Source organism: Onychomys torridus, chromosome 3 (assembly GCF_903995425.1).
Source record: "Onychomys torridus chromosome 3, mOncTor1.1, whole genome shotgun sequence".
Taxonomy (NCBI): Eukaryota; Metazoa; Chordata; class Mammalia; order Rodentia; family Cricetidae; genus Onychomys; species Onychomys torridus.
Window position 1 is genome coordinate 150,022,062 of NC_050445.1, and position 24,405 is coordinate 150,046,466.

General features: G+C 36.7%; 1 non-coding gene across 1 annotated transcript; it reads right to left on the minus strand.

The window, feature by feature from the left end:
- Positions 1 to 10,092: 10,092 nt before the first annotated feature.
- Positions 10,093 to 10,199, minus strand: LOC118580925. Its single transcript, XR_004944586.1, has one exon. It is a non-coding gene; the product is annotated as a U6 spliceosomal RNA (small nuclear RNA).
- Between the last annotated feature and the right edge of the window lie 14,206 nt (positions 10,200 to 24,405).

Genomic DNA, 24,405 nt, shown 5'->3' on the forward strand with positions numbered 1-24,405 from the left:
ACAGACTAAATCACACTGGTTAAGTTTACAGAAAGACAGTGGCCCATATGCAAATGCAAGCAAGACAGATATTTATGAAAAACTGAGTTTATATAAAAAAGTTGGTGGTTATTTTAAACTGTATTAGTTACTGCTTAAAAATGGGAACTTATGCCACATATTCAAATATGCCACTTTTCCTTAGAAAGAGAGAGAGTTTTTCATGGTAGGCCTTTGTTGGCTTTGGCTGGTCAAATCTTTTATATTCCCAGCTGCATGAGTCACCTCTGCAATATGTCCCTTTTGTTTGTATGCTAGCATTCAGTGGCTGTTCTTGGAGGCTAAGGAAATGTGTAGAGAAACCTGTTATTTTGTTACCCTGTGACCAGATTGTTTCAAGTCTGTGTGTGCATATTTTATTTCAGTGTCTTTCCTTAAATCTTGGCATTCTTTCTTTCTTTCTTGCATATATTTCTGCTCATCCTAAAAGAATAAACTAATTTTGGTACTAAAAATAAATTACACGTTATTAATAAAATAAAAATTTTAAATACCTTCTGTTTACCCTTAAAATTACCCATCTAAAACAGAAAATATCTGGGCCTTATACATTTCACTTCTGAGCAAATCTAATCCCCTCCCTAAAAAAAGTCATTTCCAAAATACACTTGTGTTTGTGAATGTGAGATCCTATCTCCATTTTAAGGGTAGGCAATCTGTATCTATATTTACACACAGACAGTTTATTTTAATTATAATATGTATATGCATCGTGTATATACATTCACCAAGATGAATATGCTCTACACATTTCTGTGAGCATTATTTTTGCAAATTCTTATATGGCTGGCACCAGTATCACCATTTTAGATACAGAGAATGAAATTTGCAAAAGTTAAGGGGAATTCAGTCTGTCATCACTGTGGATCTGCATAAAGAAAACCCAAGAAGCTGAGGAAGCCAGATTGGGCACTTCTGAGAAGTAGAGGCAAGGTTCAGTCCTACATTGAGTTGAGCTTGGAATATTTATAATAAATCAAGTTTGTGTAGTGCTTTTCACTCAGCTCAAATGGAGAACAAATGTCAAAGTTTTTTTTTTTTTTTTTTTTTGTTTTTGTTTTTAAAGGGGCCAGGCTCATAATAGGAAAGATTTGCTTTATTGCTGTGGGATTTACTTCATTGCTTTGTTGTTTTCCCTGACTGACAAGTTAGGTGTTAGGCTATCCCTGATACAATTATTCTCTTACAAATTTTGTAATTTAAATGTTCACACATGCTCACTATAGAGATTTAGAAATTATTTAAATTTCAATATTTAAATGTACAAAAATCATTGACCTTTAGTTATAATCTTTCTGAAATTGTTTCTTTATACACTTGTGGTATTTTTTAGAATGAGTGTTTAGCATTGTACAAATTTTCCTCATTCAAAATTATGTTTAAAATTATAGCTTGAGACCTGTGAGCTGGATTAGTTACTTTCCACCAAAGGTAAAGCCCTGAATTCATCCCGAGTCTCACACAGTGGAAGGGGAGAGCCAACTCCTAAAAGTTGTCCTCTGACTTCCGCAGTAGCTTTGAGATACACACACCCACAATTATCCACATAGAATAAATAGAACATCATTCAATCTAAAGTGTAGTTTCATTATAGATAATGATGAAGTCTGGTACTCTTGAACATTTCTAAGATAATAGCTATTGAGTTTTCATCACAAAATTGACAAGGGTATGGAGGAAAGGTGTGTAAAATAGTTTTATTGAGGCATTCACAGTCCAAATTGTGCTCAAATATGTTTTTACAGAAATTATAGATGATGTTTCTATGACAGTGCTGTTACTGTTTATTTCACCAGACAGTGAAATAAATCCTAAATCCCACCTGCTCCTGGAAGCCAGTCCTTCATTGTCTGCAGTTTTATGTTAAGGACCATTTCTCCCTTTCAAGCCAGTTCTGGGCATACTCCTCACTGGTTTCAGTAGTCACAAGTGCAAGTTCCTGTTTGCATATTTCCAGTGGGTGTCAAGCCTTAAAGTTACCAAATGCTTCAGTTGGAGAGGCAAAGTATCAAATTAGTCCTAAGTGTATTTGATTACTGTGATGGCATATTTTTATTATCGCCCCAAATAGATTGGAAACCATTTCATGCATGCCTCTCTGCACTTGTCTCTGAGCATGTGTGAGAGAAATTTAACAGAGGAGTAAGATCTTCATGAGCACCAACCGCACCGTGGCTTGAGTCCTGAACTGATTAAAGGGAAACATGGAAAAAAGTCACCTAAGTACCAGCTCGCTCTCTCTCTCTCTCTCTCTCTCTCTCTCTCTCTCTCTCTCTCTCTCTCTCTCTCTCTCTCCTTCCCTCTGCCCTTCTCTCTCCCTGAAAACAGATGCAAAGTGAAACTCCTATGCCATGATAGACTCTGACCCACAAATGCAGCAACTTTCTCCCACAAACTGCTTTATTCAAGTATTTTTTTCACAGTAACAAAAAAGTGAATAATACGGCCAGCTGGTGGTAGGGCAAGCCTTTAATCCCAGCAGTCAGGAGGCAGAGGCAGATGGATCTCTGTGAGTTCAAGTTTAGCCTGGTGTACGGAATGAGATCCAGGAAAGGCACCAAAACTACACAGAGAAACCCTGTCTCGAAAAACCAAAACAAACAAACAAAAAAACAAAACAAAACAAAAAACCAAAATAGCCAAAAAAAGTGAACAATACAATTGCTTACTACTACAAATGGTTTTTAAAAGTGTTTGGTTGTTTTTATTTCTTGGTTGATTCAAATACCTTTCATCTCCCATTCTATCAGTGTGGTCACACATAGCACTTATGTAGAGATCTGGTTTTGTGTGGTGGGGAATGTGTTTCTAGCCCAAACAAGACTTCCAGTCTCTCAAGTCTGATAATCAGAAGAAGCAAAAACTGCTCTAATTACAAATCTTTCAGTGTTCTTTCTTACTTATTTTATAGGCAGTTATTTATATTTGAATAGTCAGAGTGTGTGTGTGGAAAGCATTCAACATCTATAAAAGTGTGCACTGCATCAAATAGTTTTCCCTCTCTTTCAAATTTTATCTCCAAAGGAAATCAATATTCAATTCTTTCCTCTATATCTTAAAACAAATAGTCTAAATTTCCAGGTGCCTGTTTTAAAATATTTGTGTGAACATGGGGTTCAAAAATAATGTGAACACACTCTGTCATGAGTCCCTATCTCAAAACTTTTCATTAAAAGACTGTTTTTGCTGGACTTGTTGTTGTAGGCCCTTGACACCAGCTAAGGTCAGAGCAAAGGCAGAATGGTGACAAGTTCCAGGTCAGCATGAGCTATGAGAGTTAGCCAATTAGCCTGACGGTCTTGATGACAGGGTTCGACTACAGTTTAGTGATGAGTGCTCGCTCAACTAACAAGCTTGGGGCTGGAGGTTCAGTTCCAAGCACCACCAAGAAAGACAGAAAAAGCCAGCTAATTATAACCTCTGTGTTTCCATACATGTATCTGTCTCATTACTTTCAATGGCCATATGTATTCTGTATTTATTTCAGCAAATAGGTGCAACTTAATTTTTGTAATCAATACCCACAACACGTACAAATCTTTTGCTTTTCAAGTGGACTTGCTTTGAATCATGTGATCATCATATATCATGTTATATTTGCTGCTATTATTTAGCTTCTTTGGCCATACTGTGTGTTCTTTGCTTCATTTATGTGGGTATTTGTGCAGTATGCACGTCAGTTAGTGAACTTATGCATTAGAGTGCCTATGGGCTTAATATTTAATTTTAATACTCATTTGCTTACTACTAAAGAGAAATAGAATAAATAATGCATTTGTACTTAATTTCTTTTATCTGCAATTCAATTTTCTGTCTATAAATATCTCTCTGTTTTTACTTTTACTCAATGGAATATACATTATTATGTTATCATTGTTTATAAATGATGTACTTTGAAATTTAACTATAAAAATAAGTATATAATTCTTCCTGATTATTGTACATCACATTTTAACCTCTTTTTAAAAGCTTTATAATTTTTTCACCAGATTTTCAGTTGTATTTACTTACTTGATAATTGTTAACAAATAAATTGTAAATGTTTTAGTGTAAACATGGTATTTTAATATACCTTTAGATTGTGAAATAGCAAAATAAAACTATAAAGATATCTTTCCTTCACACACTTACAGACTTTAAGGTGGGAACTGCTAACAGTTATTGTATCATAAATGTGTCAAGTGGGGGTTGGAGAGACCGCTCAGCATGTAAGAGCACTTGCTCCTGTTACAGAGAGCTGTGGTTTAGTTCCTAGAACCTACATGGTGACTCGTAATCATCTTTAACTCCAGTTTCAGGGTATCCAAATTCCTCTTCTGGTTTCAAAGACACCAGGCATGCATTTGGTACATAGACATAGATAGAAGTAAGACACTCATACAAATAAAATAAAATAAATAAATTTAGTTGTTTAAAGAAATGTTAAATTGGACAATGCTTTGCCATCAACTGTAATCACCATGTAGTATAGCATCTCTTGACCGTACTTTTCATCTGGGTTGTGTATAGAACCATGGGTGAGATGTTATTACGGAAACATAGACATGCAAGTGGCTATATCATTGAAAAGAATTTTACTCTCAACTCTCCACAATCATTATGTGTCCACAATCAAATGTCCGTATATCTTCAGAAGCTTGTGGGGACTCAAATGTCCCTTTCTAAGTTGTAGCTAACTGGTCTATTAATGAGTGGAGGTGGGAGGGCCTTGTGAGCCCTTCTCCCTCTGCATTACCGGGTGCTGATGGGCTCAGTCTTATTCAGATCTTGTGTAAGTAATCATAGCTATTTGGAGTTCAAGAGATGCAAAGCCAAGGCATTCCTGTAACACAGCATTCCACACAAGTCTTCTGGCTCTTACGTTCTTGCTCCTTCTCTTGTGATACTTCCTGAGCCTTGAAAGGGCCATAGAAATGTTTCATTTGTACATGGACATCCAAAAGTCAGTTATTTTCAGCACTTTGAATAGTTATGAGTGTCCAGAGTTACTGCTGTCCATCGCAAATAGCTTTTCTTTGACCTACACCAATTGCAGCAGTAATGCATAGGAATAATCATAAATATTTAGAAGACAATTTGGTGGTTTTATCATGCTTGTTTAGCAAAATAACAGCCATGTTTTTCTACAAGGGTAATGTCCTCCTCTTACAGTTCCAAACATATTGAGTATGCCTCAAATCTCATTTCATATCTGTTGGTTACCCCATCACAGGCTTGCCGCTACTACAGCATAAGCACTTCTTACAGCTGATAAGACTTTTGATAGCATCTCTCTACCAGCATCCTACATAGTACCTTTAACTTTTTTGAATAAAATTAGATGTAAAGCCCAGGATATACTTTATTTGGGTGAATATTCCTTAGAGCCTCATTAAAAAAAAAATGTGTATTTTGCTAACAGTTGTACACTATGAAGTATTTTCCAAGCATTAATTGTATTAAGTGAGTTGAGAACATTGGTTAACTTTTAATTATCTTCCAGGTTGTAGTCCTATTTGTTTGATAAGTCATCAAGATGATCTAATCTATTGTTTCAGTTTAAATAATTTGTCATTTATGTTTTAACACTAATTAAGTGTATTCATTTTATTTTGCTGCTACTTACATGTTTTAATTTAAGTACATTTGGGTAAGCAGCATATAGCTGGGTATCATTTTATTCCTCAATATAATGACTTGTGTTATGCAATTTATATGTCACATCCGTTTAATTTATTGTTAGTGTGTTTGAACATCTTGCTTTGTTCTTTAATTTTTTCATGTTGATTTTTTCATGAACATGTATTCTTTTAGAGCAAATCTTCTATATGAATCCTTTGAGTCTTCAGTATTGATTTATTTCTTATGCCATATTTATTTTAAGTGATTGCTTTGGCTTTTAAAAAATACACATCCTGTTTGGGAGGCACCCAGGCAGTGGGACACGAACCTGTCCTTAGAGCATGAGCTGGCTGTTTGGAACGTTGGACTTACACAGGGACACTTTGCTCAGCCTGGAAGGAGGGGACTGGACCTGCCTGTACTGAATCTACCAGGTTGAATTGAATCTCCAGGGGAGTGTTGGCTCTGGAGGAGATGGGAATGGAGGGGAGAGGCTGGGTGTAAGGTGGGGTGGGGGGCGGGAGTGGGGAGGACAGGGGAACCCATGGCTGATGTGTAAAATTAAAACACAAATATAATAAGTAAAAAAGGAGAAAAAAATTTAAAAATACACATCCGAACTGTAATCATCTAATTTTAAATACAATCTTTGTATTTACCATTTTAATTGTATTTATACTGTATAGAGAATTCTAGGTTGAAAGTTTTTTTTTCTTTTTCAATACTTCAATGATCATATTATAGCTTTCTGACTTACGAGATTTTTATCAATATATCTGAAAAAATAAATATGAGAAAGGGAAAGGATAGAAAGGAGGATAGAGGTTGGCAGGAGAATGGGAGAGGAAAGGAGACTCAATACTCAGGTTGCTGATACAAGAGAATTCTGAACTCAAGGCCAGCCTGAGTTAAAGAGGAACACCAAGGGCAGCCTGGGCTAAACAGGAAGACCTGTCTCAAAGCAAAAATCTGTTGTTATTTTAACATCTCCTTCCTGTAAGTATTACTTCTTTTTAACTGAGAAATCTTTGAGCTTTTTTTTTTCCTTTGTCATAATTTCTGGGATTTTGATTAAGGTTGCCTTGGTATGTTTTCCTTTATAATTCCCTGAACTGTTAAAACAATAGTTTTCCAAACGTTTCTATTTATAATAAGTGATAAGATCTTTCTATATGGTAGCAGTTCTCTATTGCTATCTTTTAATATGATAATGCATACTTATCTTCAAATTCATCATTGTGTTCTCTGATCTGTGTATTATGAATTACCCTGTTCAAAAAAATCTTTTCATCTAATCTTGAGATGTTTAGAATTTACATTTGATTTTGTGTTTCAGTTTCTTATTTAGGTGAACCATCCATCTTTGTGCATAGTTTCCACTTACCTTACTTAATTATATAGATTAATTTATTTAAACTGAGTCAAAATCTGGGGGTTTGTATACTTAATTTTTCTTGGCAGCATTTTCCCTTGTTTTGTTTGGCATTGTATCCTTCCCCTCTTTTCTCTCTCTCTCTCTCTCTCTCTCTCTCTCTCTCTCTCTCTCTCTCTCTCTCTCTCGTGTGTGTGGTGTGTGTGTGTGGTGTGTGTGGTGTGTGTGTGGTGTGTGTGTGTGTGTGTGTGTGTGTTGTATATCTGTGTTCAAGATGGGATCTTACTAAATAGCACAGGCTGGCTTATGTATGAGTTACATAACTTTGCTCCCAAGTGCTGATGTTTGTAGCTTGAGCCACCACATCTAGACAACATAATTGTTCACTAATTCAAAATGTTATGTTAAATAATAGTTGTCAATATAGTATACATAACTTGTACCTGCTTGGTTTTGTTTTATAATTACAGTTCATATTCTATTTTTTAATCAGTTTATATTGTGGGAAGCTGTGAGACAACACAGACATTGGTTTTGTGTCCTTTTCCACTGATTACATGTAGATGTGAAATACCCCAAATAGTGAGCTCATGTTAGCAAGTGTTTAGTAGGCAGCTTAGAACTCTGGATCTTTTCTTATTATTTGTATTAGTTAATTTTGGTTATTGTGATAAAATACCATGGCCAAAGGCAACTCATGGAAGAAATAATTAGTTTTAACTAACATTTTCACAGGAAGAGCCTGCAATGGTGACAGAGGGATTGCAGTAGCCATGTGGCTAGCCTAAAGAGCTGAGAGATTGCATCTCAACTACCCCCAAAAAGCAGAAAGAGAGAACGGGTAATTAGGGGAGTCTATAAACTCTCAAAGTCATGCCTTGTGATGTACTTCCTCCAGTAAGACACCACACCTTAAAGGTTCCATGACATCCTCACACAGTGCCTCCAACTGAGTACCAGATGTTCAAAAGCCTGAGCCTATGGTTCCTTTCTCATTCCAACCACAGTAGTATTTTCCTTCCACCATAAACCCCAGGAAAGACTCCTTGAGATTCTCTTTTAAACTTCTTATTCCTCCAAAGAAAGTCTCTTCTTTCTTGTTGTTTTGAGACTCATAGGATTTCAATTACAGGACATGTATTTATCATATATGCCTTTTAGTACTTAGATTACTTTCTGCATTGATCAGGAAGCTTTTAGCAGAGCAGATCTCTTCCTTGGAAAACTTCTGGGTGAGTTAATTTAGTCTTTTTATTATTCAAATCATAAAAATTCCCAAATGGTAGGCTATTCAAACTCTTAAGCTTTCTTATCTGTATTCTTAAATATTTGGAGTCAGTATAATATATATTTTTAATCTCTTTCCATAATTATCTATGGAAAAATCATAAAGGCCTATGAAAGTTCAAATTTCAATACTGCCTGATCACTTTATAGAAACAGAATTCCAGCTGCAACAACCAATGCAACCAAGGCTGCCTTTTCAGTAAGCCATCTACTCAGGAGACCTCACTTCTGTTAAGAGCACTCCAGACAATGTTCCCTGTCTTTTGAATACTCCCTTCAGACAAGATAAGACTCTGAACACTAGTTGATACCAGTCAGCTATAATTACTATCAATAGTTATTCCTATTCAGGACTGGAAAGGGAGAAACTCTCCAGTGACACAACCAAAGTGTCTGTGGTCAGTGTATGTGAGGGCTGTGATTTAGGGAACTAGATGCTGTGCACACACAGGATTTTAATGTAAGCACAGTATGACATATCCCTTTTCTAGTTACATATGCAGGATGTTTCTTAGTCTTTTGGGTTGATCAAAGGGCTTCTTCTACATCCTTGCCATAAATAATGCAATAAGAGATTTCCTAAATAGTCTTTTTTAATCTAGTTATGGTGTTTAAAACATTTGAGATTTATTTATTTACTTATAAAGTTTTATGTGCATGTGTGTTTTGGTGCCTATGTCTGTGCAGTGGCCACAGATGCCAGTAGATGGCATCATATCCCCTCAAACTGGAGTTGTGAAATGGCATGTAGGTGCTGGAAATTGAACATGAGTCCTCTGCAAGAGCAGCCAGTGCTTTTAACCACTGAGCAATCTCTCCATACCCTTATTTCTGGTTTTCAACATAAGTAGAAAGGGCTGTGTAGGTCGTTCAAGGGGAATAAGAAATCTAAAGCTTTCAACTCCAGACCCACCCAAAGAGCAATAAGGCATCTGAAGCACTCTAGAGAGCTGTCAGGAGTATAGATGATAGAGATCTGCCTAAGAAAGACAAAAGGTTATGAGGAGCATAAATCAAGACCTGCAAGCTCCTGACACAGGGAAATTTAGTGAGGGTTACCAACTATTCAGAGCCAAGGTCGTAACAATTGTAGTGTATGCAGTGCCACCTGCTGAGTGCTACTGACATGAATAGCAAATGGCAACAGGTCCCTCTGGTGATATATTGTGTACCCTAGTAAAGCTTGCCTGAGGATTAGAAGACAGAGCCAGCCAATAGATTAAACATAGATGCCAGGCAGTGACTCCTTTAATCCCATCACTCTGGTGTCAGAGATCTATCTGGATCTCTGTGAGTTCAAAGCCACCCTGGACTACATGAGATTGACTCAGTCTAGGAGAGAAATAGAGCCAGGCAGTGGTGGTACACACCTTTAATCCCAGTACTTGGGAGTCACATGCTTTTAATCCCAGCACTAGGGAAGTTGAGACAGGAAATGATATGGATGCGTGGAGAAAGGTATATAAGGCATAAGGAAACAGGAACTAAAGTCTTTTGGCTGAGGAAAGCGTTGCAAGCTGAGGAGTCCTAGAGGTGAAAGGTGGCTTGTTCTTTGTCTCTCTGATTTATCACCATTCACTCTAATATCAGGCTCTGGGTTTTTTATTAAAAGACCTATTAGAAATTCGTGTTACAAGACCCTGACCTAGGCACCTGGAGTTGTAGATGTGTGGCTCTTTATATGAAAGTGTTCATTGCACAGTCATTGGTCTGGCTTGGGGCCTCTGTTCTCTGGCAAACCATTGATCCTAGGTCCTGACTGGGACTCCTCTTGGACATCCTGTTGTTGCCCTAAAAATATGAAATGCTACATGAATTTGTGTGTCATCCATGTGCAAGGATCATGCTAATCTTCTTTGCTGTGTTCCAATTTTAGTATATGTATTGCCAAAGTGAGCACAGAATTTAAGACAATTTTTAATTTTTCCTCTACTTTTCAATTTTATTAGCCATTGTTAATTCTGCTAATTTGCTGGTAAGCTTGCCTTATATACACTGTAATTTTTATGCAATGGATGGCTTTGGATTTCATTCACAACATTTTATAATGTCAAATCATTTTTCTTATTTTCATGTTTTGTTGTTGTTTGTTTTTGCTTTTTTGAGGGGGCCTGCCCCTCAGATCTCAAATAAATCACACATGGAGGCTTATTTTCATTTATAAATGCCTGGCCTTAGCTTGGCTTGTTCTTGCCAGCTTTCCTTAAATTATCCCATGTAACTTTTGCTTCTGGGCTTTTCCCATTCTCTGACTTCTGTAAGTCTTACTCTTGCTCCATGGCTTGCTGTGTAGCTGGGTGGCTGTTCCCTGGTGTCCTCCTCTCCTCTGGCTCCTTCCTTTCTCTCATCCCTCCCTCTTCTCTATGTTCTCTCTGCCTGCCAGCATTATCTATCCTTTTTCCTGCTTTGCCACTAGCCATTTAGCTCTTCATTTGACCATTAAGTGTTTTAGAAAAGCACAGTAACACAGCTTCACAGAGATAAACAAAGGCAACATGAACAACAGTAACATGCCTTAAAATAATAATGCCCAATATTTCTCCACTTTTTCTAAAAAATATGAAAGGTTTTAACTTTAGCATAGTAAGACTGTGTACAATAAGAACAATTATCAAATAAAGATTACATTCATCATTACTAAATTCCAATTCATTTGTGTCTGGTAAATTTAAAGAAAAAAAACTCCATAATCCATCTTATCTTAGTAAATCCAAAATTTTATACATAATTTACCTTCTATAATATCTAAGGAAAACCGCAACTATAACTATCTAGTCTTCAACTCCGTCAAAGGCCTCAAAGGATATAATATTATATGAATAAATAAAAAGAGCATTGCAAACAACCTCCAAAACCTCTAGAAATGATGGAGACATCTGACTGTCTGGATAGTCACTCATAGTTCTTCTGCAACCTTGGGGTATCCATCATCAGCCTACAGGACCATAGTATGTGACAGATTTTTCAATGAAGCAGAAAATTTGAAAGACTGTCCCACCTATATTGGCAAAGTTTGTCAGTCACTTTCCTCTGTGTCCTGCAGAATGTCTGGCAGTTTCTTTTGTGAAGCAGGAACCAATCAATCTTGTTTTGGCAAAGTGTAGTGGTCACTTTCCTGTGGGTCCTGTATGTCCAGTTTATATAACATACTGTCAAGCAATCCAGGCAAGAGCAACTTCTTGCCCAAATGTCTAGCCTTGCCACATTGAAAGAAAACTCCAGAAGGAATTTCTTCAATGCCCATCATATCTGAAGTAAATTGATGCTGCCAGGAGCAGATGTGTCTCATTGTCATGAAAAACCTTAGGTTAACAAAACATTTTAAATAGCATATTCTGTAGGTGTTTGAAAGTTTTGAAGACTATCTATTTATCTACCTATCTGTCTATCTAAAATATATCTCTATATGATCTGGAAAGCATATCTAACATATCTACAATTTTGATTAGTACAAATGACTAATCACTAACCTATGTTTCCTGATTATCCTATGCAGTTTAAAATAATAGCTTTCAAAAACTGAAATTTTTTCTTACATTTTTAAATGAACTGCATAGGTACAATGTCTCAAACAAGAATAGAAATGTATATATAGAGAGAGTTAATAAAATAACTTCAAATATTTATCGATGTACTACATTCCCCTATATGAAAACAAACATCCACAACCCACCAAATAACCAAAATCATCCCATATCCCAACATTTGGCAATGTGAACTTCTTCCTGCTGGCTTTATATGAAGAATCTTTAGGATCCTAGAGAGAAAATTTTGAGATAATGACCAAGTCCTGAGATGATAACACCTGTCAAGATTCAGGTCCTTCTCTGATCAAACCTGATCAATATCATTCCTTAAGAAATCTACAAAATCTTGTCTCCTGTGGGAACAAAGATCCACAGCATTTTCAATTTCTATTTGAAAAATACATTTTTTATATTTCTTTTTTAAAGTTAAGATAACACTAAAGTATCTGGGTTGGCTCAATTTTGTAGTCCCCACAATCCCATGTCTCTAAGCAGCTGTTATTTGTTTCCCAATATTCCAAAAATTCAAAATAAACACAAAAACATACAGGATCTAGACTCCCTGTGCATTTCCCATTTACGTGGCTTTTTTCTTTTATATTGCTTTTAGTCTCTTTACAGACTTTATTATTTCTATCTAAACTGTTTATTTCTTTCCATGACTGTTCATACCCCTTTTCTTTCTTTCTTAAGCCTATGCCTACTGTAAAATACACTGGAACCTGTTTAGAGGTTTCTCTCCATCAGGACTTCTTTTACTTTGCATCATTTAGCCTTTTCTTTCTTTCTTTCTTTCTTTCTTTCTTTCTTTCTTTCTTTCTTTCTTTCTTTCTTTTTTCTTTTCTTTTTTTTTGATTGTGTGAGCAAACCTTTAAACTAGCTCCTGCCTGGCTCCACAGACTTCTTAGGTCATGAAAGCAAGGCCTAAAGCTCCAGGACTGGTCAGAGGTTTATGTCCTTGAACTGTATTCAACCTTCCTAGAGTTCTAAAATGCTGATGCTTGCACTGTGGCAGGTGTTTTTACTTAGTTTTCTGTTCCTTCTTAGTGTACTAGTTGCTCAAGGGCTCACCAGCAGGTAGAAACTCTTAAAGAAGCCATATCCTCCTCTTTTTTTTTTTGCCTTTCTTTTTTTTTATTATTATATTTGTGTTTTAATTTTACACATCAGCCATGGGTTCCCCTGTCCTCGCCCCTCCCCCCACCCCCACCTTCCTCCCAGTCCCTCCCCTCCATTCCCATCTCCTATAGGGCCAAGATTCCCCTGGGGATTCAATTCAACCTGGTGGATTCAGTACAGGCAGGTCCAGTCCCCTCCTTCCAGACTGAGCAAAGTGTCTCAGGCACTATGAAAATTCAAGCCCCATGTTGGGTCCCAAAATGTTGGTGCTTGTTTTTTACACTTTTTTTTTGGGGGGGGGGGGCTGCCACAAAGTTCCTGAATAAATTACACACAGAGGCTTAAACTTAATTATAAATGACCAGCCTTAGAGTGGCTTATTTCTTGCCAGCTTTTCTTAACTTTAAATTATCCTGTCTATCTTTTGCCTCTGGGCTTTTCCCATTCTCATCTGTAAATCTTACTCAGTGGTTTGCTATGTAGCTGTGTGGCTGGCCCCTGATGTCCTCCTCCTTCTCTGGCTATTTACTTTTTTTTTTCTCTCCTCCCATATTTCTCCCTCTATTAATTCTCTCTGCCTGCCAGCCCCACCTAGCCTTCTTTCTCCGGCCTTGCCATTAGCCATTCAGAACTTTATTGGACCATCAGGTTCAGAGTTAAACAAGTGCAACATAAACAAAAGTAACACATTTTAAAATAATATTCTCCAAAAATCTTTATTTTTTATTATGTGGTAATTGTACCACCATCTGTATAACCTGTAACATATAACAGGTCAAAGTACTTAAAGATCAATAACATAATTACACACTATATGAAATACTTAAGTTAAATATAAACATGTACACATATTATAATAATATATTCACATCTCTATGATGCCAATTCTCAAAAGATTTCTTTTTGGGAGTTTGTGTGTATGTGTTAGTGTTAATGTGTGAGTATGAGCATGTGAGTGCATGTGTTCACAGCAAGGAGAAGAGGGCAGATTCCCTGGAACAGTGGGTTGTGAACCTGCTGTGTAGGTTCTGGGAATTAAACCCTGATGATGTTTGAGGGGAAAAAAATAAAACTTCAGTCTTTCTATCATTTACATTGACTAATGCATTCTCACTTTAATACTTTTTGAATTATTAAATTTTAATTTTCACTAAGAACAGTAAACTGTAATAAGGGGGCTTTAATCTTAGTGAACGATGTGCAAGTGACATATACAGACATATACAGTCCCTTTGGCTTTAATACAGGCTTGTATTTGAAAATGTGAACTTTATTAACACTAGATAGCAAAATAAAGGAAAATACCAATTTATATTGTACGGGTGTTTCTAGTACCTGGAGACTCACAAATTAAAGGTTACTGTGATCATTGGCATTGGTGACCTTTAGAAAGAACTGAAAAGACTCATCTTTTCATTTAGAGCTTCACTTTGCAAATCCATAAAGAATGGTGTAAGGTCAGATTCTGCATTTTCATCTCAGAAAGGAGACAAATATATTTACAAGATTAACTATAGTACTCTCTAATAATAACACAATGAGTTGAGGCTCTCTGAACGTGTTGAACATGTCTGGGAATTTTGTCTTGAGGAAATGGTTGGCTTGGAGAGCTAACATCAGTGAGCATTGTAAGTCAAGCAATGATCCCACCATGACTCTTTCAACTTGTTGGCAAGGAGACCACAGCTCTCTTTGGAACTGGGGTATCATTTGAAGAAATATTTCAGTTAATTCTCTTGCCTTCCATTTCACTCTCCTTTTTGAGGAAGTAATCTATTAGTAGAAAGTGTTCTATCCTTGCAACATTCAGGACACTGCACACAGTAGGGATAATTCAGAGACCATGTCCTTATCTTTGTTATTAACAAGAAAATTGAATAGCTTTATCTCACATTTATAGGAATGTCTTTGTGGAAGTAACTGCTGAAGAGATGTTTCTATAAATATACAGTGAAAGGGCACAGTTGTTTTTTGTTTTGTTTCATATATTTTTTACTCTTTGGAGTCCTGCTATCCAGCTCCTAAATAAATACACGGAGATTTATTCTTACTTTTGTTTTTTGGTTTTTTTTTTTGGGGGGGGTTGTTTTTTTTTTTTTTTTTTTGGTTGTTGTTTTGTTTGCTTGTTTGTTTGTTTGTTTTGTTTTTGATACAGTGTTTGTATAGTTTTGTGCCTTTCCTGGAACTAACTTTGTAGCCTATGCTGGCTTTGAACTCACAGAGATCTACTTATGTCTTTCTTCTGAGTGCTGGGATTAAAGGTGTGCACCACAACCACTCGGCTTTATTCTTAATTTTAAATGCCTGGTCTTAGCTTGGCTTGTTTCTAGCCAACTTTTCTAATTTAAATTATCCCATTTCTATAACACAAATTCTAAAAAGGTCATTTAATAAAAAACCCAGAGCCAGAATATTGGGGTAAATGCTGAAAGATCAGAGAGATAAAGGAACAAGTCACCTCTTATCTCTAGAACTCCTCAACCTGAAAAGCCTCAGCTGATAGGCCTCTAGCTGAATGAGTTTCCTCAGCCAAAACGGCTTCAGCTATTCCTGTCTCCTCAGGCCTTATAAACCTTTCTCTGCACAGCCAGTAAAGGTATGTGTCTTCCACCATTGCCTGGCTCTGTTACTCTCCTAGATTAATATAGTCCAGGGTGGCTTTGAACTCACAGAGATCTGTCTAGAGTGCAAGGATTAAAGGTATGTGCCACCACTGCCTGGCCTCTATGTTTAATCTAATGGCTTGTTCCGTTCTCTGATCTTCAGGCAGATTTTATTAGGGTATACAATATATCACCATACATTTCTCTTTACATTTTGCCTCTGGGCTTTTAAACTTTCTTTATTCTATATATCTTTCTTTTTTACTCTGTGGCTGGCTGTGTGGCAAAGTGGCTGGCCTCTGACTTCCTCCTCTCCTCCTTTTCTCTCTCCTTGTGCCTCTCTTGAGCCCAGATTACTCTTCCTATTTATTCTCTGAAACATTGAGGCATTCATCCTCAGGATATAGGTCTAGAATATCTGGCATTTTCCAGTGAAGCAGGAGATTTAAGGACTGTCTCACCTTGTATTAGAAAATTTCATCAGTTGCTTTCCTCTGTGTCTTGCAGAACATCTGTCAGATTCTTCTGTGAAGCAGGAATCTTGAAGGACTGTTCTATCTTGTCTTGGCAAATTTCAACAGTCTTTTTCCTGTTTCCCAATTGACCAATCTATATGGAATACTGTCAGCAATCAAGGCAAGCATAGTTCCTTGTACAAATGGCTAGCCTTGACAAGTTGAGAGTTAACTCCATATGGAGTTTCTTCAACACCTATCATCTTTTTATGAAGTAAATTGGTACTTCTAGTAGCAGATGTATCTCACTGTCATGAAAAATTTGATTAGTAAACATCTTAAATGCCAGGTCTTTGAAGTGTTTAAAATCATCTGTCTAAAATATACCTGTTTAACCTTGAAAACATACCTAATGTGACTACATTTTTACAGATTATCTACTAACCTCATTTCTTAATTATGTATTGCATTTTTAAATGAGCTGCATGTGCGAGCCCAGCTGGGAGACTGGCTCCCACATTTTATGACAGGGTTCTTTTGAGGAGTTAGGGATAAGAGATATTAGATAGAAAGATAGAGGGTAGAGGATAGCCTCAGGAGGGCCTGGATCATTATTCACAGGCCACTTCTGTCTCTTCTAAAGGGATTTCTATAGGAATGTCAAGGGGTGGAATAAAAGACTTCCCCCCCCCCACACACACACACAGCACAGCCAAGTGCAGAACCTTTCCAATCACCTTGTAACTACACATGTGGTCAAGCAATCCTCTAATGCAGCATTGCTGGGTAAAGAAAGCTTAGATCTCACTAGAAAGTATTTGTGGACCTCCATAACTCCCTCTTCTTGATATAATAGACTGCCTTTCTTAGGTTGTTGTTCTTGAATAATTATATATATATATGAAGAAAGCTATGAAGAAGCTTTGTCTTTGGCTACCAGCAGTGGGAAACAGACTATGACTCAGGCCCATACAAAGAGCTTGCAGTTATCCATCATGATTTTCATAGCTGCAATAGCTCCCAGTAAAGGAGTAGTGGATAATAAAAATGGAATATCCTTTTTGGAATGTGTCTAAGGTAACTACAGCAGTCTTAGCTGCACCACCCCTTTTCAAAATTCTCTCCTAACAAACATTCAGTAAATTTTTCAAGAGACTATTTTGATTCTCAGGAGAAAACAGTCATTTCAAAACACTTCAAAGTATTCCCTTGAGTAAACAAAAAATCATGCTAATTATAAAGACACTTTTAGCTGTTTAAATAGCAGTATAAATTCTGTAAAAACTAATTTGATTGTGGGAGGCCTACCATTTTGAATGAGGCCTACCCCTTTCTGAACAGAAACAGAAGAAGAATGGAAACTTTTAGGGGGAAGACAGAAAAGCTCCCCTAATTATGACACCTTCACTTAAGTTTCCCAAGGGCCACTGAGACCATAAAATTATATATTGGGCTACAATAAAAAGTGTTCAAATATTACTGAAGGTAAAAAAAAAAAAACAAAATTCTAGTATGAACATTACACTTTTTACAAACTTACATTCAATATTTACACTTTTTACATTCAAATATTATACTTTTTACATTCAACATTTACACTTTTTACAAACTCATATTCAAAAGGAAATTCTCTATACAACAATTTTTACAAGCTTTAGTGCACATCTAGAAAAGATCTAACATCACTATACATTTTTATAACTAACATGAATATCACTATACTTATTTATACTTTTTACAAATATATTCAAAAGGAAACTCTATAGGACTATTTTACAACCTTTAGCACACATTTAAAAGAGATTTCTTAACAGATCTAACTTACATTCAAAACCAAACTCTATAGATTTACTTTACAAAATTCAGTAAAAATCTAGAAAAAAAAAACAAAACTTCTTAACAGAACCATTATATTTTCTTTCAGTGAGACAGAAAGCACTCAAATAATTTCTAAAGGTTGGAGTTTATAACATTCTAAGATTTATTTGGTGATTGAGGTTAAAATCCCTCTTCTTAATTTTTTAAGGCTGCTTTTTAAGATTAATGAGTGTTTCAATGATGGCAATGTTTCTCTTTTGCATTTCAAGTACAACCTGTCTCTTATTATTTACATTTGTCCATAATTTTTTTCCATACCTAAAGCAATTTCTTAGTGTACAGACAACTTTCCCTTGCTTTCTTAAGGGTTTCAAAATGACTTGAGAATAATCATTAGCATCTTAATTGCCTCCTTACAGGTATCACCTGTTTCTTGTTTTGGGCTGGTAAAGCTAACAAGGCCTTGTGGAAAAAGTGGCATTTTTAATGCCTTAAGCATGCATTTGCTCAGGATTTCCCTTGGGCATCTTGTTACTCTGTTATGGGGAATGACAGCTTTTGTCTCAGTCTGTCTGTGTTTTTCCTCCAGGCCTGCCTATGCCACCTCACTTTTTCTAACTAAATTTTCCAAGCTGCCTTTCCCTATATTGTCATGCTGCTACAAACTGCATTTCTCAAGCTTCCATTCCAGTCTAGATGTGACCAATGGCAGCCACTGCACTCCCAGTTCTTGTTTACACAATCTGTGTTCATATTGAAATCAATATTTTGCTTTTCTTGCCACAGCAGATTTCTGTTCTCCCTGAGCTGGCGTTGACAGGTGTACTCTTCCCATGTGACATTTTTTCCTTGAATGGGCTGTTCCTGTCCACACACACTTACAGATCAGTGCTAGTTTCTTACCATACTAGGTCAGTGAAAAAAATGAAAGTACTTGAAATAAAAGCCTTTTCAGAAAGAATTTTCCCATGGATAGATCTTCTGCTTGTTCCCACATGTCCCCTTCCCCAAGATGCAGAGTCCTTGATTCCTAAACTTTGGTTTCATGGCCAAGAGAAAACTAATTCTGATGGTACCAGGTTTTCATACAGTGACGATACCAGTAGAGGGAAGAGTTTTATTTCACTCACACTCACCTCAGGAAAAATTCTTTCCCTGCCACCCAGGGCTTAAATCTAAGCTGTCTACGACCAAAAGCTTCCACAGGAACCTTTTTCTGCCCATTTTTTGTAGTATTTTTTTCATGACTTTGATTCTTCCCAGTTTGTGTTTATAGTCTCATAGCTGGAAAATCAAGGACATAGCTCTTCTGTCTTTTTGGTTATCTTATTCTACCTTATCCTAAGTTTTATTTTTACACAATATTCCTAATTTTACTCTTATTCTAAATTTCTTCTTACACTATATCCCTATATTCTATCTTACATTTTTTCCTTAATAGATAGAAATTAAGAGAGAGAGAGAGAAAGAAGAAACCTAGATAGAGAGAGGTACTTGCTACAAATCCCCCTTTTTGTTTTTGTTTTGTTTTTCGGACAGTCTCACTTTTAACTAGCTCCCACTTTGCTCCCCTGGTACTCTTGAGGCATGAGGGATAAGAGATATTAGATAGAAGGGTAGAGGGGAGAGAAACAGATAGAAACACAGGAGAGCCTCCGGAGGGGAGGACCTGGATCCTTATTCACTGGCCTCTTTTGTCTCTTCTAAAGGGCTTTTCATAGGGATTCCAAGGGGTGGAGCAAAAGAATTCCCCCTACACAGCCAAGTTTAGACCCTTCCAATCACCTGGTAATCATACAGCTGGTCAAGCAATCCTCTAGTGCAGTCCTGCTGGGGAAAGCAAGCTTAGCTCTCACCAGGAATCTTTGTGTGTCTCCACAGTTCATAAGCACAATGCCCCACACAAGAGTAGAAACATTTATACAGTATAACAAAATAACTCCCTCATTCCCATCTCATCCAGGGCCAAGACTCCCCTGGGGATTCAGCTCAACCTGGTAGATTCAGTACAGGCAGGTCTAGTCCCCTCCTTCCAGGCTGAGCTAAGTGTCCTTGCATAAGCCCCAGGTTCCAAACAGCCAGCTAATGCACAAAAGGACAGGTCCCAGTCCCACTGCCTGGGTGCCTCCAAAAAAGTTCAAGCGAATAACAGTCTTACTTATCCAGAGGGCCTGATCCAATTGGGAGCTCCTCAGCTATTGGAAATTTACTATCTTTTAATAAAGCACAACATCCCCTTTCCTAATTGTAATTAAGGAGAATATGCTCACTAATGGGAAACTACACGCTTGACTTTTTTCCATTAGATTCCTGTGGTGATATTGTGTTCCCCAATATATTGTACACCCTAATAAACTTATCTGGGGATCGGAGAACAGAACATCACTATATATAGAGGCCAGAAAATGGTGGGACACACACCTTTAATCCTAGCCTTCCAAAGGCAAAGATCTGTCTGGATCTCTGTGAGTTCAAAGCCACACTGGAAACAGCCAGGCATGGTGACACACACCTTTAATCCTAGGAAGTGATGGCAGGAAGCAAAAAAATATATAAGGCATGAGGACAAGGAACTAGAGTCTGTTAATCTTTCATGCTTTTGAGCAGCAGTTCAGCTTAGATCTATTCGGATGAAGACAGAGAGGCTTCCAGTTTGAGGAAATGGAATCAGTTGAGGAATTGGTGAGGTGCGGTTAGCTGTGGCTGGTTCGGTCTCTCTGATCTTTCAGAATTTACCCCAATTCCTGGCTCCCGGGTTTGTTTTTATTAATAAGACCCTTTAAGATTCATGTTACAGATTCCCTTTCTGATTCATTTTTTTTTACCCTAATGCTTTGGGCATGTGGGAAAGTGTGCTCAAGGTGAAAGGACTCTGGACTTCTAGGCAATATTTTAAAAAATGGAATAAAAACAAGAGATGTGGCCAAGTACAGATGGCCAAGCATTAATCTGAATTTTATCTATACAAGTAGATTCCTCAATCAGTGTAACTAACATGTTTACATATGAAACACACCTTATTTCCTATGAGAATTAGAATGACTCTTGGGTACATTTCAATATTTTAAATCCTATATCCTTCTAGGTTGTCTCAGAAAGGCTGAGATATTTCTTGTTTTTACATTAATGTTCTCCTTATGCTCAATAGAGGTTAAAAATATCAAATCTTTAAAGCTTAAGTGCTAGTACATTACATAGACTATACGCCAACCCATTTTTTCCCAAAACCTCCAAGCATGTTATTATAAAATTTGTCCCCATGTCTAGATTTTAATTTAAAAATAACATTTTTCAGCTCTTGGATTCCCAGACCAGAAACTTGCCCAGCAATGCTGTAAGTAAACACTCAGTTCACTTACTCTCAAGAAAAGACAGATAGTTTTCACTCATCACTCTTTGGTTTATTTTTCCATAAGGGTTCAAGGATGATTCTTTTTCTTACATGATTTCACATTAATTAAGGGAGTATGTTTCATGGCAAGGACAAACAGCTTTCCATTTGTAAAAACGAATCACAGATAATATGACTGAAAAAAGTAGGTACACTCTGTGAAGTCTTGCTATATAAAAATAGCAAAGTCCCATTTGGCTGAAGAATAAATATCTTTATCAAGAATGAAAACCCAAGAGACTGATAGTGTGCTAATGCTAACCCTAATGTGTTACTTTCTAGTATCCTTGGTTTCTTCATCCATTTCTCTGTCATTGGGCAATCTCTGTGTCTTTCCTAGGGTCCTGATTTTCTAGGTAGCCTCCCTGGAGTTGTGTAGCAGTCTAGTCATCTTTGTTTTACATCTAGTATCCTACTATGAGTGAGTACATACCATGTTTGTCTTTCTGAGTCTGGGTTACCTCACTCAGGATGATTTTTTCTAGATCCATCCATTTGCCTGCAAACCTCATGATGGTATTGTTTTTCTCTGCTAAGTAGTACTGCATTGTGTATATTACCATATTTTCTTTATCCATTCTTCAGTTGAAGGGCATCTAGGTTGTTTCCAGGTTCTGGCTATTACAAACAATGCTTATATGAACATAGCTGAGCAAATGCCCTTGTGGTATGATTGAGCATTCCTTGGGTATATGCCCAAGAGTACTATAGCTGGGTCTTGGGGGAGATGGATTCCTAGTTTTCTAAGGAAGCAACATATTGATTTCCAAGTGGCTGTACAAGCTTGCATGCCCACCAGCAGTGGAGGAGAGTTCCCCTTGCTCCACATCCTCTTCAGCATAAGCTGTCTTCTGTGTTTTTGATCTTAGCCATCCTGACAGCTGTAAGAGTCATTTTGATTTGCATTTCCCAGATAATTAGGGACTTTGAGCAATTCCTTAAATGTCTTTCAGCCATTTGAGCTTCCTCTGTTGAAAATTCTCTGTTTAGTTCTATAGCCCATTTCTTAATTGGACAGTTTGGCATTTTGATGTCTAATTTCTTGAGTTCTTTATATATTCTTGATATTAGCCCTCTGTCAGATGTGGGGTTGGTGAAGACCTTTTCCCATTCTGTAGGCTGTTGCTCTGTCTTGTTGATATTGTCCTTTGCTCTACAAAAGCTTTTCAGTTTCAACAGGTCCCATTGATTGATTATTTCTCTCAGTGTCTGTGCTACTGGTGTTATATTTAGAAAGTGATCTCTTATGCCAATGTATTCAAGACTACTTCCTACTTTCTCTTCTATCAGGTTCAGAGTAACTGGATTTATGTTGAGGTCTTTGATCCACTTGGACTTAAGTTTTGTGCATGGTGACAGATATAGATCTATTTGCAGCCTTCTACATGTTGACATCCAGTTATGCCAGCACCATTTGTTGAAGATGCTTTCTTTTTTCCATTGTACATTTTTGGCTTCTTTGTCAAAAATTATATGTTCATAGGTCTGCGGGTTAATGTCAGAGTCTTCAATTCGATTCCATTGGTCTACTTGTCAGTTTTTATGCCAGTACCAAGCTGTTTTTATTACTGGAGCTCTATAGTAGAGCTTCAGGTTGGGGATTGTGATGTCTCCAAAGGTTGTTTTATTGTACAGGATTCTCTTGGTTATCCTGGGTTTTTTTGTTTTTCCATATGAAGTTGAGTATTATTCTTTCAAGGTCTGTGAAGAATTGTGTTGGTAATTTGATGGTGATTGCATTAAATGTGTAGATTGCTTTTGGTAAGATTGCCATTTTTACTATGTTAATCCTGCCTATCCATGAGCATGGGATATCTTTCCATTTTTTTGATATCTTCTTCAATTCCTTTTCTTCGGGACTTAAAGTTCTTGTCATATAGGTCCTTCACATGCTTAGTTATAGTAACCCCAAGGTATTTTATATCATTTGTGGCTATTTTAAAGGCTTGTCTATTTTGTTGATTTTCTCAAATAACCAACTCATTTCATTAATTTTTTTGTATTTTTCTCTTTGTTTCTATTTTATTGATTTCAGCTCTCAATTTGATAATTTACTGGTTGTCTATTCTTCCTGGGAGACTTTGCTTCTTCTTGTTCTAGAGCTTTCAGGTGTGCTGTTAAGTCACTAGTGTGAGATTTCTCCAACTTCTTTATGTGGGCATTTAGTGCTATTAATTTCCCTCTTAGCACTGCTTTCATAGTACCCCATAAGTTTGGGTATGTGGTGTATTCATTTTCATTGATCTCTAGGAAGTCTTCAATTTCTTTCTTTATTTCTTCCTTAACCTATTGGTGATTCAGTTGAGCATTATTCAATTTCCATGAGGTTGTAGGCTTTCTGTATTATTATTATTATTATTATTTTGAAATCTAACTTTAAACCATGGTGGTCTGATAGAACACAGGAGGTTATTCCAATTGTTTTGTATCTGTTGAGATTTGCTATGTGGTCGATTTTAGAGAAGGTTCCATGGGGTGCTGAGAAGAAGGTATATTCTTTTTTGTTCTGGTGTAATGTTCTGTAGATATCGATTAAATCCATTTGAGTCATAACATCAGTTATGTCCTTTATTTCTTTGTTAAGTTTCAATTTGGCAGATCTGTCCAGAGGTGAAATTGGGGTGTTGAAGTCTCCCAGTATTAATGTGTGGGGTTTTATATGTGATTTACGCCCAGGGGTGGGACTGAACTATCATTTTAATGATTATAATATTTAAAATAAATATAAAACAAGAACAATCCAGTAAGTCAAAGAACCTCCTTCATTCCCTTTTATCAGAAGAACGACTTCTGTTTTACTGAGTACAAGGAAATTTTTATGCACTAACATCTACATAGTAGAGTTAAATAAAGTTGACTTTTCCATCCTTGTCTTCTGATAGATCCTGGATAATTTGAGGCTAAGGGCAAATAAAATACCCAAGCTAGAATTCTATTCTATTCCATTTATGGTTGAGTTTTATTAAATATTTATTGGGCTCTTCTCTTTTTATAATAGTTTGATCAAAACTCAAGAAATATTCACTACCCCCCCCAACCTCTTGTTTTTCATCTCTAAGCCCCACATTACATTCTTCTCACGGAATACAATATGCTTTTAATGATATAGCCTGGGGCATTCGAGTATTTGTCTGTAACAGTACAAATTTCTATTTTGATCTAGAATATATGTTTTCTCTCTGTCACAGCACCA